Source organism: Notamacropus eugenii, chromosome 2 (genome assembly GCF_028372415.1).
Source record: "Notamacropus eugenii isolate mMacEug1 chromosome 2, mMacEug1.pri_v2, whole genome shotgun sequence".
Lineage (NCBI taxonomy): Eukaryota > Metazoa > Chordata > Mammalia > Diprotodontia > Macropodidae > Notamacropus > Notamacropus eugenii.
The window spans coordinates 440,733,898-440,749,667 of record NC_092873.1 but is presented as its reverse complement, the minus strand read 5'-3'; the positions used below and the strand labels follow the sequence as shown (position 1 = coordinate 440,749,667).

The 15,770-nt window shown below is 39.6% G+C and overlaps 1 protein-coding gene across 7 annotated transcripts in view; it reads left to right on the top strand.

Moving 5' to 3' along the window:
* NR5A2 (nuclear receptor subfamily 5 group A member 2) overlaps positions 1-15,770 on the top strand; it is a 178,948-nt gene that overhangs the window by 74,470 nt on the left and 88,708 nt on the right. The window lies entirely within an intron of this gene.

The window sequence follows — 15,770 nt, the reverse complement described above, 5'->3', positions numbered from 1 at the left end:
GTAACTCAAAAGAAACCATATCATACTGGAATATTTTGTCTTTGTTGCTTATTTAACATCTGCCTGGTCAGAGAGGTGACAGCCTGGCTTTAATTATACATAGGAGATTTCTAAATTAGAGTGCAGGAAATAGGAAGTAGTGTGAAATGGAACAATACCAGTAAGAGAGAACACTGGAAAATATCTTAAAATGTTACTTCTCTTTCATTTTATCTGCCTTTTCCATGATCTGATGTTTTCTTCTTTGCACTTTGGTATTTGTTACATGATGTCATATATTATTAATTTTTTTATGCATATACATCTTACATGGCCAAATGAAAGGAGGGATTGTCTTAAATTTCTTTGGATCTCTTCAAAGGACTAATAGAGTGAGCTCTGTATTAGTAATTACTATTACATACAGTGCTGTTCAGTAATGTCTAACTCTTCATGATCCCATGGACCACAACGCCCCAGGCTCTTCTGTCCTCCACTGTCTCCCAAAGTCTGTCCAAGCTCGTGCTCAATACTTCCATGATACTATCGATCACATCCACTGCTGTCCCCTTCTCCTTTTGCCTTTAATCTTTCTCAACATCAAGGTCTTTTCCAAAGAGTCCTGTCTTTTCATTATGTGGCCAGAATACTCTGAATTCATTTCTTTAAGTATTGGCTGATTTGATCTCCTAGCTGTCCAAGGGACTTTCAAAAGTCTCCCCTAGCACTTCATTTCCCAAGTGTTGATTTGGTGCAGCACTCCTTTCCTTATAGTCCAGTTCTCGCAGTCATACATTACTACTGGAAAAACCATAGCTTTGACTAAATGGACTTTTGTCAGCAAGATAATATCTCTGGTTTTTTAGTATGTTGTCCATATTTGCCATATCTTTCCTTCCAAGGAACAAGTATTTTTTTTTAATTATTTATTTAATTTTAAAAAAATTATTAATTAATTAGTTTTTTTAGATGTCATTGCTGTAGTCCCTATCTGCAGTGATTTTTGAGCCCCAAGAACATAAAATATGAGAGTGTTTCCATTTCCTCTCCCATTATTTGCCAAAAAGTGATGGGATCAATTGCCTTGATTTTAGTTTTGCTTTGATGTCTTTGCTGTTGATGTTCATGGTAAGCTTCAAGTCAGCTTGTATGCTCTCCTCTTTCACCTTTATCAAAAGACTTCTTAATTCCTCTTAACTTTCTGCCATCAGAGTAGTGCAGTCTGCATATCAGAAATTGTTGCTACTGCTCCCAGCAGCCTTAATTTCAACTTTTCATTCATCCAGCCTGGCTGGTATTTTGTATGAAGTGCTCTGCATAAACATTAAATAAATAAAGTGACAATATACAAGCCTTGTTATACTCCTTTTCCAATCTTAAACCAATCAGTTGTTCGATGTTTAATTCTAACTGTTGCTTCTTGACCCACGTACAGTAAAACAATTTGCTACTCTATCGCTTTGAGTACTTGCCAGATTTTGTTGGGATTCACAGTCAAAGGTATTAGTGTAGTCAATAAAGCAGAAGTAAATGTTCTTCTTTCCTCCCTTGCTTTCTCCATAATCCAGAGTGTTGGCAATTTGTTCTCTAGTTCCTCTGCCTCTTCAAAAACCAGTCTGCTCTTCTGGTAATTCTTGGTTCACATATTGCTGAAGCCTCGCTCACAGAATCTAAGTATAACCTTGCTGGAATGTAAAGTGAGCACAATTGTCCGGTAAATTTGAACATTTTTTGGCATTGCCCTTCTTTAGGATTGGGATGTAAACTGATCTCTTCCCATCAAGTGAACACCGAATTTGCTGGCATATTGGGTGCAGCACTTTTAACAGCATCATCTTTTAGGATTTAGGATAGCTCAACTGGAATTCCATCACCTCCACCAGCCTTATTGTCATTAATGCTCCCTAAGTCCTCCTTGACTTCATTCTGCAGCATGTCTGGCTCTGGATCAGTAACCATACCATTGTGGTTACAGATGATGCCAAGATCTTTCTTGTAGAGTCCTTCTGTAATTACCCATAGTAGCCAGTCCATTGGTTGGCCCTCAGAAAAGAATTTTCATAATCTTTCAAAAGTTAACTCAAGGGTCACCTCCTAGAATGAGCCTTTTCTGGTACCCCAGATGCTCTAGATCCACTATCCCATGTACCTACTTTCTTGCATATTCATATAACACAATAGTAATAGCTAAGATCAAAATTGAGCTTTATAGTTTTCAGAGTATTCCTTTGATCCTCGCAATATCCCTGTAAAACAGGAGCTGTTACCCTAAAAATAAAGCATTCTAGAAAAACAAGAAATCTGCAAAATGAGTTTGTGAAGCTTGAGTTTTGTCTTGTCTCCCCCTCAAGGCATTATTATACTAGATGACTACTAAAGTCTCCTCTTCTCTCACATTCTGTGGTTCTCTGATCTTATGAACTAGATAACTTAGAACAATTTTTGATTCTATATGATAAAGAGAGAAGCAAAGTTGGCCAAAGAGCGAGTGTACTTAATCCATTTCTGGGGGCATCATATTTCTTAGCATCAAATAAAATTAGGTACTAATAAACTACCCTTCCCCCTAGAAAAGATGACCCTCTTCTCCATGAGCACCATATATCTGGGCTGGGGACAGGGTGGGGAGGGTGGTTTGAGGAGGGGGATGTGGTTGAGGTTATCTGGTAGCCAGATACAACTACGTTCTTACTATGTAGCTTCCTGAATTTGGAAAAAGACATATTCCTCTGGACCCAAATATGCCTTCTCTTTTCTGTAAGAATGGTTTCCATACGTAAACAGACTAAAAAGATCAGGATTTTTTTTTATTGTTATTAAATCTGAAAGGCAAAAGCTGAAGAACGATGTGATAGAAGTCTTTAAAATTGTAAAAGGCAGAGTCAGGGATTTACTCATGAAATGCATATACCGTAGAACTTAGGAGACATTCAGATATTGAAATTTCATCACTTAGCCTGCTAAACTGCAATCGATCAATAGGCATAGTGGCTAAAGTGACAAGGACAAAAATAAAACAGCCCTGGTCCCCAGGGTACTTACATTTTATGACAGGAAGCAACATGCATACCCATAAGTATATGCAAATGTAAAAAATAATTAAGAGGTGATTTCAAGGAGAGGCATAAGTTCCAAACTTCAGATGGTTAGATGCCACTAGGTAGCCCAGTGAATAGAGTCCTGGATCTGGAGTCAAGAAGACCTGAGTTCAAATCCAGCCTTGGACAATTACTATCTGTCACTTACTAGCAAATCATTCCACTTCTCTCTTCCCCAGTTTCCTCAGTTGTAAAATGGGAATAATAATAAAGCTGTTGTGAGGATCAAATACAAAGGAGATAATATTTATAAAGCACTTAGCACAGAGTTTGGCATATAATAAACTTAATGAGTGCTTGTTTTTTTCCTTTCCCTCCTCCTGTAGGAGATGGTACCTTAGCTAGATCCAGGTTTATAAGAGGTCTAGATGAAGAGGGTTCACATTTCAGACATGGGGGACCACGTGTGAAGACAGAGATAGAAGATGGAATGTCAAATGTGAGGAAAGGCTAAACTAGAGGTTCCATGAAGGGGAGCAGTGTGTAATAAACCTGGGAAGGTTGATAGGAATCAGGGTGTGAAAGGCTTTAAATACCAAACAGGGAAGTTTGAGTTCAGTCCTAGAGGCCATAGGGAACCACTCCAGTTTTAAGAGTAGAGGAATGAAATGGTTAGGGCTGCGCTTTAGAAATCTCTTTGCCAACAATGTGGAGAATGGAAAGAAGATGTTTAGGCTAGGGATACTGCCCTAGGAGGTAACTGCAACAGGGCAGGTGAAAAGTGATGAGGGCCTAAGCCAAGATGGTGGCCATATGAGTAAAGACAAGGGGAAGTAGAATCAGCAAGGCTTAGTAACTAACTAGAAAGAGTGAGGAATTGGGGATAACTGAAATTACAAAGCTAGGTTACTGAAAGGATGGTGATGCCTGCCCCTGACATAAACAGGGAAGTAAGAAAGAAAGGTGGATTTTGGTGGTATGTTAATGACTTATTTTTTGGATATGTTGAATCTGAGATACCCATGACACATCAAAGTTCAGAAGTTCATTAGGGCAGAGATAACATTTTTGGTAAACTGAATTTTCTTCCTGAGTATAGCTCAGTGCTCTTTGTTGAATTAAATCATTTAGTCTTTTATCTCTGTCTCTCTCTCTCCCTATATATATGTATATGTATGTATTAGCACTAATATCTGCTAAATGTGTATATGTGGGTTTTTTACAAATAAATTGTAAGCTCCTTATGAGTAGAGACCCTGATGCTTCCTGTCTGGTATTCCCCAAAACATCTTGCACAGCAGAAGGCAGCTAGGTGGTACAGTGCATAGAGCACCAGTGCAGAAGTCAGGAGGACCTGAGTTCAAATCTCACCTCAGACACTTGACCCTCACTAGCTGTATGACCTTGGGCAAGTCACTTAACCCCAATTGCCTCATCCTGGGTCATCTCCAATCATCCTGCTGAATATCTGGTCACTGGATTCAGATGACTCTGGAGGAGTAGTGAGGCTGGTGACTTTGCTTACTGCTTCCTCACTCAAAACAAAATCAAGTGCAAGTCATGTCATTATTTCTCTGATGGCATGGTCTTCTTTGGCAACAAAGGATGAATACACACTGCACAGCAGAGTTGAAGTAGCTCAAAAGAAAGCACATTTGCCTTTCCAGGTAGAAACTTCAAAATATCAAGGATAAAACCCAAAGAATATTAAGCAAATATTGTGCTGGTTAGTTATTGTCCTTTCTATCTAGGATGGCGTAGTGGGATTCCCTGCCTGCTGCAGTAATCAGGCCAGGGTTGGGTAAGCAGGAGAAGTCAAAGAAAAATTTTATGAAGACCTAGAGACCCTTATCATCAATGTGCCAAAAGAGGACAAGCTTATCATTCTGGGTGACTTTAATGCTAGAGTAGGCTCATACTATCAGACTTGGCAGGGAGTCCTAGGGAGGAATGGAGTTGGAAACAGGAAGGAAAACTTGCTTTCTCACAAACCATTCCTTGCTGTCTCCATCAGGGATAAAATATTGGGTTCATTGGGCCATGGGTCTGACCTCATATGTAGCAACTAGTTTCTTCAGAAACAGGCACTGAAAATAAGTGAACCTCTGAATTCCATTCCATTACTCTGAACCTTATTTTATACGATTCAGAATCATTATTAAGAGCACCACCTGTCTGTCATTTCAGACTCTTTGTGATCTCATTTGAGTTTTTCTTGGCAAAAATACTGGAGTGGTTTGCCATTTCCTTCTCCAGCTGATTTTACAGATGAGGAAACTGAGGTAAACAGGTTTAAGTGACTCACCCAGGGTCACACAGCTAGTAGGTGTCTGAGGCCAGATTTGAATTCAGGAAGATGTCCACTGTGCCACCTAGCTGACCCTGTTCTACTAGACTCCTAAACAATAGTACCCTTAGAATTAACTGAGGTAAACAGGACATCATGTCTCAATTCTGAATGCTGCCAGGTTGCAAAGCCAAAGAACCTGAAAACAGGTAGAAGTCCTCGTCCACTTTTTAGAATTCTGTTAGGTATCATCAGTCACAGCTTGTCTAAGGTTCTGCCTTCCTTTAAGTGCACCACATCTATGTCGTGGTCTGGGGGGTGAAGTGGGGGGGTTCTCCCTGCCTAGAGAGCATGTGATAGCTGTTTACTGCTGAGAGAACCTGTTCCCTTATTTTGTTCTTCATAGAGCTGGAGAACTTAGATGATCAGAAGTCTAACTACAAAAAGAGGTGGAATACTTCTAATACTGTTTGAAGTCCTAGATAAAGGCATATACAGCAGTAAACTAAGTCTATATTATATTTTCTACTTTGAAGTTGGTTTTTTTATTAGTCGAAATTAGTAAAGTGTTGTGAAAGGTATTGTGAATCATGGAAGCTGATTCAAATGGAATAATGGGGAATTCAGTTTCCAGTATTAGAGGTACCTCCAACACACTGAGGAGCAGTTAGGTGGTGCAGTGGATAGAGCACCGGGTTTGAAGTCAGGAAGAATTATCTTCCTGACCTCAAATCTATCCTCAGACACTTAATAGCTGTGTGACCCTGGGCAAGTCACTTAACCCTATGTGCCTCAATTTCCTTCTCTGTAAAATGAGCTAGAAAAGGAAATGATGAAGCCCCAAGAAAACCCCAGACAGGGTCACGGATTGTCAAACACAACTGAAATGACTGAACAGCCACCAAAAAGCACATCGAACCCTGTGACGATAAGTGACGGCAGAGTTCATTCCTTTTGTTCGTTAGTTTTCTGTTCTCTCCTACAGCACACAAGTCCTCCCTCAGTCCCTCATTCTCATCAAATAACCTCATGTTCTATTTTACTAAAAAGACTGAGGACATTCATTTAACCTTTTCAGTCTCTCATTCTCCCTATGGCAGCGAGGTGACAAAGTGTGTAGAGCACTGGACTGGGAGACAGGAAGAATTGAATTTAAATCTGACCTCAGACACTGATTAGCTATGTGACCCGGGGCAAGTCACTCGATTGCTGACTGCCTCAGTTTCCCCATCTGTAAAATGAGGATAAGAGCACCTACCTCCCAGAGTTGTTGTAAGGATCAAATGAAGTAATATTTATTAATAAATAAATGCTCGTTCCCACCCTCCCTGTACCATATGTCTTCCTGTACACCTACCTTCTTTGCACCTTTCTCAGAGGTTGAATTGCCCCTCACCCTTGTTAAGGTAATCCCTCTTCTCCTGCCCTTGATCCTATTCTTTCTTGCATCCTTCCAGAACTTTTCTCTCAATCGTTTCCTTCATTTCTCTCAACTTCAGCAGGAGGCCATCTCTAGTCATCCTGATCTATATCTGCCCACTGAATTCAGATGGCTCCAGAGGAGAAAGTGAGGCTGGTGACTTTGCTCAGCCCTCCCTCACTTAAATCCAATTCATTTGCATGTCATGGCATCACCTCCCTGATGTCATGGTCCTCTTCAACAGCAACCTCTGTGAGTAGTAATAGGAGCTGCTCCTCTAGAACTGGCCAGATGGACAACACAGCTCTCTACTTACTCCTTCCCTACTGCCTACACAGATGCTCAGGTCTCCCCTATTCTAAAATATGAATAAGCCCTTTCCCTTGAACCTTGAGCTATAGAATCCTTTATTTTCCTTCCCTTCCATTCCTCCTCTGACCCCTCCTTTTCAGTCTTCTCCTTTGGCTGATCATTCCTCCTTACTTTCTCTTCATTGATTTCCTGTCCTCCTCCTGTTTCCCAGCTGTAAGTGGTGATATCATTCTCACAAAATAAAAAAATGATAAAACTTCAAACTTAGGAAAGGAACTCAGCAGCCATGTAGTCCAACTTGTTCTCAAAAATCCAACCACTACTGACACATCTCCAAATGGTCATACAGGTGAAGACCTACAATAAAGGGAAACCCACTACCTCGCAAGGCACCCCAGCCTTCTCATTGTTGGAATTGTTAAGTTGTGTCTAACTTTTCACTACTCTGTGGACCATACTGTTAATGTGTTTTTCATGGTGAAGATACTGGAGTGGTTTGCCATTTCCTTCTTCAATGAAAAGGTAAACAGAAGTTAAGTCACTTGCCTAGGGTAACACTGCTAGTTAAGTGTCTGAGGTTGGTCTTCCTGACTCCAGGCCCAGCTCTCTTTACTGCCCCTAGTCTTCTTATAGACAGCTCTAATTCTTAAGGTTTTTTTCCTAACATCAAGTTTGAATTTGCCTCATAGCTTTTAGGGATTGTTTCTAGTTCTGACCCAAAAGGACAAACAGGACAGGTCTAATCAATCAACATTTATTAAGTACCTAATATGGACCAGGCACTGTGTTGGAAACTGGGGACACCAATACAAAGAATGAAACAATACTTATTGGCATTCCAATGGGGGAAGCAAGTACGTTTCTGAGCACATACTGATTATGTATCAAGAGAACAAATACAAAACAGTTGTGGGCATCAGCAAAGGTTTCATATAGAAATTGGTCTTTGAGATTCACCTTGAAGTAGTAAGACAGGGATTCCATAAGGGGGAGAGAGTATATCCATCCCAGCCATGGTGGAAAGGTAATATAAAAATGTAGAGATAGGTGAGGAGCAGAGAGAAGGCCAGTTTGGCTAGAAGAGAGGGAAAGACAGAGACAGAGAGACAGAAAGACAGAGACAGAGAGATCGGAGAAAGGAACAGAGAGACAGAGAGAGACAGAGACAGAAAGAATAACATCCACTGAAACTGGAATTGTAGGTTGGGGCAAGGCTATGAAATGTTTGAAAGCTAAACAAAAGAGTTTACAGCTGATTCTAGAGGCCATAAGAAGCCACTGGAGTTGATTGAGTAGAGGAGTTACCTCATCACCTATGTACTTAAGGACAGTGGAAGCCAGTGCTTAATAAGTGTTTACTGAATAAATACAACACCTTCGGCCCTGTGCCAGTTAATCCATTGGGCAGAGGGATGCCCAGCAAAGATCTCTTTTCTTATGCTAGTTGCTTATTCATTCAAAAGCAATTACTGCATGGAGAGGCTAGGTACTGCAGTGAATTGAGAGCCAAGCTTGGAGTAGGAGGACTTCAGTTCAAATTAAGCCTCATACACTTATTGGCTGTGTGATCCTGGACAAGTTACTTAACCCTGATTGCCTCAAAAAAAAGTCCACTGGGGGAGATAACATAAAAACTACTCTGTATAAACAAGAATAAATAGGAAACAATAAACAGAGGGAAGACACTAGAAGTGTTATCAGGAAAAACTTCCTGCAGAAAGTAGGATTTTAGTGCAGGATTTAGGGTGGATCCACATACACTATATACATATACATATACACACATACACCTATGTATGTATATCTATGGATGGGTATGTACATACATATGTTATATATGTGTGTGTGTACATATACATATAATTGAGGCTTAAGATTATCAGAAGTTTGACTACAAAATAGGTAAAGCATTAGTAATGTGGTTTACATCCATCTGTCATACACATGGATATACATATATTCAAAATTTGTGTACGCGCTTGGATCATTCACTCTCTGATCTTCAGGGTCTCCATCTGTAAAATGGGATGCGTGGACTAACTGGCCTCTGAAGTTCCTTCCAGCTCTAAATCTATGACCCTATGGTGATTTGGCATGGAAATTGAGTCTGATGCAAGATCACCCCATTAGTTAATCATTCTCTCAGGAGCATTTGCTGAATACCCACAGTGCAGAACCCTATTTGAAGACAGGTTCTTGGGAAAGGGGGATGGTGAACATCATTGGCACAGCTGACCAGGAAGTACATTCTAAAAAGGGGAGATGATATTTGCACTGGCCAGTCGTGTTCAAGGTACAGGAAACTAGATCTTCTTTTCTGGAAGAGGAGTCCCACCTTGTATAAGAAACCTTTCCTAATATTAATACTAGTGCTTTCCGTCTTGGTTATCTCTAGTTTCTGCTATCTAGAGCTTGTTTGTACATAGTTGTTTTCCCATCATCTTCCCCACTAGATTTTGAGTTTCTTGAGAGCAAGGGCAGACTTTTGCTTTTCTTTATGTCCCCAGAACTTAGTATAGTGTTGAGTACCTAGTAGCTTCTTAACAAATCAAATATAATAATTTGAGAGGTTCGTGAGATAGGGTAGAATCAATTAGTGCATGGCTTTCCTTGAAAGACTTGACAATGAGTTTGGATATATATGGAGAGACAATATTTAAGGAAGTTGATTCTGACCTCTGTATCTAGAATGTAGAAAGAGAAAATGGGAGGAAGAGAAATCATCTGGAAAACTACTGTAGTAATCAGGACATGAGGTAGTGAAGTCTTGACTTGTAGCACACTGGTGAAAATCGGAAAAGGTCCCACAATCCTTCAGTCCCCCTCCCCATCCTCCCATCCCTACTGGAAGAGCTCATCTCAGAGCACACCCCAAAGTACTCAATAAAAAAGAGAGATAGACCAAGCTGCCCTATTTCCCTGGAGACACATGATAATCAAGACCGTTTATTGCATTATGAAATAACAGTAACCCAATTATGAAGTCCATCAGCATCTCTGCTGCTTATCTTGACCCAGTCAAGAACTTCTCATTTATAAATCTTTTGTGTATTGCATCAATCAAGAAGGGAGTTTTTACTGGCTGTTAATTCTCTAGTGTGGTACTGGTTTTGGAGCTGGTTTAATCATTGCTAATGTTAAATCATTTTTCTTGGACTTTGTAGCAGTTTATTGTGGAGGTTATAGATAACCATCAAACTCTTTTTTAATAGCAGTCATAGATTCAGGCCATTGCATGCCTCCTGTTCGCAAGGATTTCCACGTAGTAGGTGGGCAATGAATTTTTTAAAAATTTATTCTGTTTTTGATTCTCCAAAGAATCATAGACGTGCTAAAAAAGATAATGAAATTAATTCTTTTTTTAAAAAGTGTCTGGCATTATTACCATCCTGAGTTTTGATTATTCAGGGTCCAAATTATTCAAAGTTTATAGAAATCAATTCAACCTTAACTATAAAAGGACATTTTTGGCTTGATCTTTAAATACCCCCTTAAATTTTATCTACTAACAGAAGACACAATAACTTGGTAATTAGTGCCTAACATAAAATCACAGTTATAGTCATATTACTCATTAAAATGAAACACTAACTTGAGTTTTAGTTCTGTGTAACTGGAGAGGTTAAAACTTCAGAATGGAGACAGTGTGTCACAATAGACTCAGAGGAGGTGAATGCAAATCCTGACACTAAAGATGAGCAGTGGTAAGCAAATCATTCAATCCCCATGGGCCTCAAATTTCATTTGCAAAATAAGAAAGTTGGACCAGCTTACAACTCCAGATCTATCGTCCTAGGATAATATCAGTCACTCCCAGACCAATGCTAACCTAACTATACAATCCTCAAAACCCAGGAACAACCACAATTCTAAGTAGATTGATTTGAAAACACCTTTGCCTGAATAAAACTGATATAAAGTCTCAGTTATTTCAAATATTTATCAAAAGCTGGGATGTGAGGAGAGAACAATGAATTGTTGATAAGGATGAAGTCTGCCCAGGAGAGATATACACATATTTCTTCATTTGGGTATTTACTAAATTCGCAGTTCTTCTGAGAAAGCAAAAGTGTCTAATGATTAACAATTCGGAGTTGTGGGAAGTGGTGCTCCACAACAATCTACCTCTTGTATGACTTTAGACTCTCAGCTATCACATCAATACAAAGAGTTTTTCAGATGACTAACTTAGCATTTCTGAGATAAAGGCCTTCCTTTATCATAACTGATAATGCAGGGTTATATAGGATGGTGTAGCCAACTGTGTGAGAGTCTTCACTGCACAATTCAAATGATTTTCCCAACCTCCCCTACCCCACCTCTGTATTCTCCATCCCCACTCCCACTCTCAAATGCCACTTAAGGTCATTTTATCGACATTGTTTATACTCTGAGAATCTAGTCAACATAAGTAACGTTATTCACCTTTTTTCTCACTTGTTTTCTTAATGAACATTATCTTGAGCATGACCAAACTTCTTATCTATAGATAATGAAGAACTGACATCATATTAACCCTTTCCTCTTATTTGTGGCTATGATAGATAAGCATAAAGTATATTCTCCTCCCAGACATGAACAGAGCTCATAATGAAGTTGCTATTGGCTTCCTTGGTATTGCAAAATACCAAGCAATCAGTCTATGGAAATAATCAAAACACAAATTCTTCAGGAAAATATCCCCTATATCCAATCCGTTGTCAAATCCTATCATTTCTACTTTTATAACATCTCTCATATATGCCCCCTACTCTCCTCTGACACTACCATCACTCAGTTGCAGGTTGTCATCCCCTATTGCCGTAGCCCACCCAAGCTTCTCCCCACTCTAATTCATTCTCAACTCAGCTATCTAAGCAATCTTCTTAAGGAGCAGGTCTGACCACATCATCCACCCCACTCAATAAACTCCAGTAGTTAACTAGGTGGCACAAATTAACCTCAATTGCAAGAAGATCAAGAATAGACAGGAAGGAAGGAAGGAAGGAAGGAAGGAAGGAAGGAAGGAAGGAAGGAAGGAAGGAAGGAAGGAAGGAAGGAAGGAAGGAAGGAAGGAAGGAAGGAAGGAATTCTCCATAGAAAGTCTAAAAATTACAACCAATTAGTAATTCAAGATCTTTGAAAACAATGAAGACTTATAAAAGTGTCACATGAGAGGTGGTCATGCTGCAGAACTAGCCTCAAAATCTCCAAGCCCTCAGTCAAGTCCTATCTCTGACATGTACTGAATATGTGGACCTGGGCAAGTCTTAGATTATAAACTCCGTGAGGGCAGGGGCCATCTTTTATCTCTTTTTGCACAGTGCCTGGCACATAGTAGGTGTTTAATTAATATTGATTGATTGACTTAACCTCTTAGTGCCCCAGACAGCTCTAAGCGTTGATAAAGGAGGCTCTTGATGACCATGAAATCATAGGTCTATCTCAAAACAAATAAATGTCAATTATAATTATTAATCTAGTCATTGATTGTGGACCCAGCACTATGCAATCCACAGTGAGACACACACAAAGAATCAAAGGCATGGTCCCAGATCTCAGAGAGCTTATACACTGAGGGGTCAGAGTCCAGATAAGACTAGAACTCATGAAACACTAGATGATGAAGTGCTGAATCATGTGGTCCAGGTGCATTGGGCTTCAGTTGCCATGGCAATAGCTCACAAAAGAAAACACAGACAGGAGCTAGGAGGAAAGCAGATGTTTCGCAGAACTTGCCCCCAAACTCCTTTTTTCTTCATGTTGGATATAAATCCATCCATTTAAAGGGGTTTTCTCTAACAAGCGTGAAGAATGATAAAAGCGACATTTCTGATTTTACAATTTTATACGGAGTTCTATTTGAAAGGGTGTTTTTCTGTACATCTTCCTGGTCTCTTTTTTTTTTTTTTTAATGAAAATGGAGGATATAAAATTTGGGTGGAGAGCTGCAGCTTTTCAGTTGTAAACTTAACTTTCTATCGCTGCAAGTATTTTTTTAATGTTTTGTTTCTTCCTTCCTTAATTCTTCCATCTGTAAAATGGGAGTAATGAATATCTCTAATTTGAGTTTTCATGAAACAGCATTGGTTTAACATTTTGAACTTCTCAGACAGAGGAGCAACATAGCTCTAAGATGGAGACAGTAAAATATGCACAGGAAATAGAACATTCAGCCTAGAGGCAGGACCACCTGAGCTCAAATCCTGCCTCAGACACCGACTACCTGTGTGACCCTAGGCAAGTCACTCAACCTCTCTCAATCTCAGTTTTCTGACATATAAAATGGGGATGATAATAATAGCACCTCCCTCCCAGGGTTGCTGTGAAGATCAAATGAAATAATATTTGTAAAGCACTTTTTAAAACAAAACACTATAGAAATGCTAGTTATTATTTTTAATAGGAATAAATTAATTCACCTAATAAATTATTAGGAATAATCTATTCATGAATATGTAATTTTTTTGTTAGGAAATAATCATAGTGAAGGCATTCCAATGTGTGATTATAACAACTACTGTAACCTAATAATTTTGTAAGAAGCTTATTTGCTGGAATTATATTATAAATTGCAGATAACCAAAACTTTGTATGGCAGTTTCTCATACAAATACATACACACACACACACGCATGCACACACACATGCACGCGCACACACACACACACACACACACACACACACTTGAGATAGCTGTTTCCTGGAATTATGCTCCATACTTATGATACTGAGGTGGTCAGAAGTGTGGCCTTCGCCTTGAGCAGTTATTTCAAGGCACATCTAAGATGGGTCTAAATGAGCTGCTGAGGACTTGGAAGTGTAATCCTGCACAAGGCTTTGGAGAGCTCCCTCCACATACAGTGATTTTGTACGAGGAGACTATAACCACAAAGCACAGCTCTGAGCAGCCAGTGACATCATCAGTGTGTCGGCATGAGGCTGAAGGACAGGATGGTGCATAACAATCCTCACTTACCTGCTTGTCATTTGCTGCGTTGAGATGGATTTGGGAATGGTTGGTCCCTCCAAATCCCTCATTACCGGAGCCTGCCTTGCCCAAGTCCCCAAACATACTCATTTTAATTTTTCTCAGGCTTTGTACCAGGCTTGACTCTTCACATATGGCAGGAAGGTCGTGATCCCAGTCAAATTTTCAAGGGCTCACCTTGAACTCCTGATTATAGAGTCGACCACAGAGTTTGAAAAATGCCCAAGGTTCTTTGAGATATCAACTTCAGCCTCCCAAATCATAACATTCCATCTGTACATTTAGAGCTAGAAAGGATGTTAGAGGTTCAATTCAATTTAATTCAATAAACATTCATTAAGCATGTAATATGTGCTTAATGTGCAGTTATTAAGCACCTATTGTGCTAAATTCGGGGGATACAAAAAGAGAGTCCCTACCCTCAAGGAGCTCACAGTCTAATGGAGGAGATAACATGAAAACAAATATATTCAGAGCAAGCTGTATACAGGCTCTGTACAGGATAAATAGGAAATAATCAACAGAGGAAAGGCTGGTCTTAAGCCCTCATTTTATGGAGCATGAAATTAAGACCAGATTAATCAAGTACTTTGTTCAAGGTCATGCAGGTGGTTTGGTGGCACAGTTTGCATTTGAACCCAGAACCGCTCACTGCAAATTGACCACTAAAACTAAGTAGAGTCCTCTTCTTAAGCAGCTGCACCCAGAATTTCACCAACTAAAACTCTAAATTTTTATGTGTTTAAGTGATTTAAATGAATAATGCTTTGAAAAATTTTAACACTCCCTTGGGATAAGAAGTAGATATTTTGCTGTTCCAGAACATGACCACTGGAAATCACTATTCTAAAAGATGGGTATTTACCTCTCACCGTTAGCTAGGAGGCACAGTGGAGAGAGCTCTGGACTTGGAATCAGGAAGATGTGAGTTTGAATCCTGCCTCAGACACCTGCTAGCTATGTGACCCTCTCAAGTCACTTAACCTCTGTTTGTCTTAGTTTCTCCATCTGCAGAGCAGGGGTAATAATAGCATCTATATTCCAAATTGTGGTATTTGTAAAGCACTTTGCAAATATCAAAGTACTGTTTAAATGCTAGCTATTATTAGATTGGAAGCCCAGAAGAAGCAGGGAGGGAAGAGAAGGTATCTCCATCCATCTAAATTGAATTTGATGACTCCAAGGACCTAGCTGGGAAAGAAAGAGATAGACGTATGGGGAGAGGGAGAAAGACAGAGAGAAGAAGGAGGAGAGAAGGAGAAGAGTAAGAGGAGGAGGAGAGGAGGAGGAGAAGGAGAAGAAACACAGAGACACAAAGAGACAGAGACACAGACAGACAGAGCTAAACATAGATTGACCCATCTTTTACTGATGAGTGTATTTGTGCATATAGGGCACTGTGCATTATGTATTTGAGATGAGCAAAAAAATTAAGAAAAATAATTAACATTTATACAGTATTTTATATACACTATCCCATTTGAATCTCCCAGATGGGATTTGAATTCAGGACTTCTGACTCCAAATCTAGTAGCCTTCTCACTGTACCACGCTAACTTTCTAATTTTCTTGTACGTAAATTCCACCCCTAGTCAACAAGGATATAAAGGAGAAAAGCCTGGAAGACCTGGATTGAGTTCTGCTTCTGAAATAAACTAGCTGTGTAATCATGTCCAAATCACTTCTTTGCTCAGTGCCTCAGGCAAATCACTAAAAATTTAAGTTACTGAGGAGTTGCTAATGTGTATTGGTGGAAGGAATTTC